This window comes from Cylas formicarius, unplaced genomic scaffold, assembly GCF_029955315.1.
Source record: "Cylas formicarius isolate icCylForm1 unplaced genomic scaffold, icCylForm1.1 PGA_scaffold_3__17_contigs__length_32017465, whole genome shotgun sequence".
Taxonomy (NCBI): domain Eukaryota; kingdom Metazoa; phylum Arthropoda; class Insecta; order Coleoptera; family Brentidae; genus Cylas; species Cylas formicarius.
The window spans coordinates 5663345-5669344 of NW_026844326.1; positions in this window are offsets into that span (position 1 = coordinate 5663345).

Here is a 6000-nt window from a genome sequence, read left to right on the forward strand (position 1 = left end):
CTGCACCACTTGAATGTTGTTTTTCACCTTCAGACTTGTTGATGAACAGAAAACTAAGATCCAATTCACTTCAGTTACGTAGCCTCTTAGAAAAAGTAACAAAACTGGATCATTTTATAGAAAAAGAAATTATATATTTATATTATCTATTATTTATTATATATTATATAATTATATATAATATATAATAAACGACATAATGCCAAAGATATGTCGCCTCTTAATATAGGTGATTCGGTGTGGGTGGTTGATATAAGAAAATACGGTCAAAGGTGTGAAATTTGTGACGAGCCAAGATCTTATATTATCCAGACCAACGTTGGGAAATATTTCATATTCCCGCCATATTATTTTCCGAATTCAGTCTCACCACCTGAAAGTCTGGATAATAATAGTTAAGTGATGGACAGTGCTGAACCAGTTCGTTCCAGTTCGTTCCTTTGTAACCTTTTGGGATTACAATAAAGTGCCCTTTGCAGGACTTTGAATTAAGAGCTCCAAGAGACACTAACACGACATATTTGAATGAGCTTTTAAATCTATATTCTTTTACTATTAAATGCATTTTATAATATAATATATATTTTATTTTATAATATAATATAATAATGCAATTATATGATAATTACGATACAATCAATTTACCAGTTGTTGAAAAAATAAAATAAAAACAACAGTTTTTGTTATTTTGCGTTAAAAAATTAAAACGTTTTGTAATAATTTTTCTTTTTCTTTTGGCCGTCAAAGGATTCTACTACGGTGGCAATAGGACCGAATTTCTAAGCTACCGACCGCTAGGTGGCACGTAGAACGTGACTGTTCAATTATTCCGCGCTTAAAGAAAACCATAAAAAAATTATGAGGGTTTGACTATAACGGATCAAAAAAATGTAACGCTTCTTTGTATAACAAATGCACAAGGTATTCGGAATCGTTTAGAATAAACTTCCGCGGGATACTTGCCGCATATTTGCAGCTATCGATGCAATGCGGCCCCGCTATTTACTTGCAAATTGCAACTACCGACGCAAGTTCGACTTCCGGATCTCACACAACGACGCTAAATGATAATCTAATCGAGAACACAGCCGTCTAGTATGAAAGATACATAAAGGCCGTGTACAAGTTCGGTCTCGGGTAGGAAATCGGATATCATTCAGCACATCTGGCGCGGTGTAAATCATATTAAAAGAAAAAGGGGGAAACGCGGGCCAAAAAGATCCACGACTAACGTGTTACCAGTTTAGGAAAAAAATCAGCTTTTTTCGTAAGGGGTCGAAACAGTATTGGCGTGGGTACGAACGACGAGACACGACTCATTGTTTTGCAGGACGTCGGCGCAGTACACAGCAATATGGCAGTGTTTTTTCGACATGTTAACAAGCAGTTTTTACTTGTTTATTTCGTTATTTGTATTTATTGTAACAAGTAATTAATATTGTCAGCTTGGACATAAAGATAACCAGTAGAAGAATTTACATTTACAAAAAATTTAAAAAATATATTAAGTACTTTCTAGAATATCAAACGTTTTCTGAGTGAGGTGATTGCGATTGATGGCCCTGCCATCAGATGCCGTTTGCTGACATAGGGTGGCATTAACAAAAAAGCTGAGTACATACTCGTAACAGGTGGTCAAAGAAAATCGAGTCATCATTTTCATCAGTTCTAACTATAATGTAGCTGGAACATCCAAAACTTCTTTTGTAAGAAGACAACCTATAAGAAAAAGAAACCAAAATCAACAACTTAAGGAAAAACTGCCAGAAAGTGATGAAAGCAGAAACTTTACTACACCAGAACTTCAACGTTTAGTTCGTTTGGAACAGCTGTCTTTAGGTTAGCAAAAGAAACATTAATACCTATAAAATATTCCCTATTCGTATGAATTTGTCAGAATTTATATCCTAAAAGATCATCTAATATTTGATCATATTATTTTTAGTTCAACGTAAGGAAGTTAATAGGGTATTTAAATAATCTGTTCTTTGAGAACATAGGTACAGTTCGTATTTAAGTATTGAAATAAATTTGAAATTAAAACACAGTTTCTACCAGAATATTTATAAACACACCACCAAAAGTCTTGATCACCAAATATTTTGTCTGTTAAAGATTTACTTTACCAGAACATTCAAAAACTAATGTTACATTTAAAAACTTCATTACATTTCTCATTTCATGTATTTTGGTGATTTTTCAAATAAAACCTTATAGTGTCCTTTTGTCATGTTAAAAAAAATGGCAAACAGTTTTTTCTGGGTCTATCTTTGGGGAAAACTGGCTACTTGCATTCAAAAACTTTTCCCCTTCTTTAAAATTACACAACAATCGACTAAAGAATAGTTTGGATGTAATATTATAAAATTGCAAAAAATAACGATTTTTGGCCAAAAATAATGATTTTTGCCAAAAGTTGTTTCTTTTTTCTAAATCTGAAATTCAATATCTGGACTCTCTTTTGTTAAATTGTTGTGTAAATCTGGGGAAGGAGGATTTTCAGCGCTTTTTTCCTAAATCTAGACCCAAAAAAACCTTTTTTTGTCTCTTATTAAAACTTGGCAAAAGGGCACTATAAACACGTGAAATGATAAATGCAATGATATTTTTAAATGTAATATTTGTTGTGTATATTTATTTACTTACATAGTACTGCCTTAAACCATGAATTCTTCTTGCTAATACGTCTCTACTTAGCTGTCCTTTATGGCGCACAACTGCCTCACCACAATCTACAATCTGGAAAGCCTCATCACCATCATTGTTCTCATGTTCCAAATAGGAAAATCTTCGTCGTTGACTTGATCTGCAACATTACCCAAAATAAAGCTGCTCAATACAATAGATGGTACTTTTTCTGTTTTTAATTGGATTTTGTGTTATACGGGAAATTGCTGGTCCAGTTGACCAACACACATTTCTATTATAACACGTTCTCGAGTCAAACATCTATTCTACAAATAATTTTCCCGCTCCCACTGTTCTGCAGTTGAGGGAAACTCTATCCATACAGTTGATTTTCTTATTACTGTTGACGAAGCTGTCGTGTGGTGCACTCCTATATCTTCATCCAAACAATATTCAAATCTTTTTACAAAACTTCTGGATTCCTCCTGCGTCGGTTTTTGCGTAGTCGAAATTGCTGACGTTTTGCCAATCATCCTGTTGACTTCTTCAGAGCTTGACTGAAACAGAAGTTTTGTAAAAAGCATTACACTTGCCTGTGAAAGTTTCTTTGAAAAATTAACATTGAAATCCCGTGTCACCAACGTAGCGGAGAAAAATTCTTATTTTTTCAGTAGCACTTAAAACACCACCTCTACTTTCAAACGCGTTTCTTAAAAAAATCTTTGTTCTTTCTTGTTAAATCTATTCCAAACTCGATAATCAACATCTCGACAGTTTCTCTGAAATCTATAATTCTTTCGTGCTCGAGCAACAGGCATAAATTCGGCCATCACTTATCAAATCAAATTTACAAGTGATTTGAGCATCCTAACGAGGTAACTTAAAATTATTTAGTGGAATATATGCTTAATTATATTCATACCAAAATTGAAGTACGTACTCACTGGTAAGTAGGTACTTCGAAAAACAGCAGGTGCTCTGTTAAGCATCTCCTTCATCATTTCATTCATACCAAATGAAGAACCTACTCCAAAATTTTAAGTAAGAAGTAGGTACATAATTTTATTCATGTTATCCATAATGGCAAAAACAAATAATTTTCCGAAAAAAAATTAAATGTAGGGAGATGATTTTTTTATAATATTAGATAGTCAAGTAAGAGGGCAACAACCAAATATCAATGTTTTTATCCTAACATTACGCAACGCTTACAAATTAATAACTATTCGAACATTACGAAAATTAAACATCGATAACGATAAAACAACAAAATTGATTGAAAGGAAAATCAGAGGTCTTTATAAATGTTCCCGTCATTTTCTATACAGGAATTTGAATTTATGATACGATCAACCATATTTTCAGGGCGAGTTGGATTAACAATATCTTTTACTCTACCTCAAAAGTAAAAGTCCAGGACAGTAAGGTCTGGAGATTCGACAGGACACGGGAATTAACTGCCTGTTCCTATCCAACAGTTTGGATATGTTTGGACTAAAAATTTCCCAAATTCATGATAAAACTCTACTGCACATCCATCATGGAACGTTTTTCAATAAAATTGGCAAGTGGTTTGTTAAAAAATTGAAATAAATTTGGTCATTAACTTTAAGAAGAGAAATGGTCCTATGATTCCATCATCTGAAATACCACACCAGACGGTCACATTCCACCGATTTTGATAATTCACTTCACGCATTCAATGCAAATGCAAATTGAATCCGAAATGCTTCATCAGTCCGTAATATTGGAAATAAAAAATTGGGATCCCTATCTACCATTGAATTTAGTAAATTTCATCAGTCTTATATCTTTTATCTTTTAGAATTCGGTGTACCGATGTTGTACTAATATCAAAATTCCAACTTATTCTTTTTAAGCTTAAGCTTCGTTCGTTCCTAACGCGTCGATTTCTTCTAGGCACTGGATTACGAAGTACTCGTGCTCTTTCTCGCATAGATTTACTTAAACGACTAAATACAACTCTATTAAAATGTCTTCACACAACCAAATGTTGTACTAATATCCAAATTCCAACTTATTCTTTTTAAGCTTAAGCTTCGTTCGTTCCTAACGCGTCGATTTCATTTAGGCACTGGATTACGAAGTACTCGTGCTCTTTATCGCATAGATTTACTTAAACGACTAAATACAACTCTATTAAAATGTCTTCACACAACCAAAGTGTCCTGTGCTTCGGCTGTCAAATTTTTAAAGCACTCAAGGCAATCGCAGTAAGGAAGCTAGAAGGTTAGATAAATTTAAACTCTGACTAGTTAAACTATGTTAAATCTTGGATAATTAAAGTATTTTGACAAGAATCAAATAACGACATGCAAAATGCATATAGCGTTTTGTCAAGTCATTTAGTGAATTCATGTGACAGAACCTTACGTTTACAGGATACATGGTATTCTTACGGACAAGTCGATCTCTTAGCAAAATCGATGAATAGAGATGATGTGGATTTGTTCTGATAATGTTGTATTTTATCGTTATAGTTGGATGTGCTTTGAAGGAACTGCGCAAAAAATGTATTATTTTTTTCAGGGTCATTCAAACTGCTTGGAAGTGTAGTGTCTTTATTTGAGTTAATATTAAAAATTTTTAGAGCTGGCCAGGTTTGTTCTCAGTTATTTAAATTGCACAGTGAATCTAGTGAATCTCTTTTGTCTTCTTAGTGTAGATAGTGTAATATTCCTTAGATTTTTATATAGAAGCCATTTGTATCCCTAGTTTTCAAATCTTTGCCATTCATAAATAAATTAGGTACTTACTTAATTAAAATTAAAATTTAATTTTATAAGGGTTTTTGCAACGTTAGTCATTGTGTTGCATTGCACATGTTAATTTTTGAAAAACTCCCACAACAAAAACAAAAAAATATAACGCAAAGATCAAGAAGGGATAGAAAAACTAGTCATCAACGGAAAAAATATCTTCCCCCGATTCCAGTTGAGCATATCGATAATAGCTGTTAGAATATTGCATGTAAATATCAACTTTTTCTTTTCCCAAACCTCACTTATTAGACGGTCTATGTGCCTACAATAATTCTTACATTTTTTGGGTGAAACTTCACATGAAGTGTTATGAGTACTTCATTAGAAGTATTGTTATTATTTTACTTAGGCAAGTGCTTCAGTACTTAAACGCAGAACGTCATCAGATATTACGGGATTGACGGAATCTATTTTAGCATCACAATACTATTTATAATCTGACCAAACCATCTCTGTCACATCAAATTGACAATGAAAAGGCAGAAACTAATGTTAACTTGTCCGTTCTTAAAAGATTATATTTTGAACTAATATCATATTCAAAGAAAAATACTAAGGAAGTACTTATGCAGTTTTTCTGGCCAGTGTT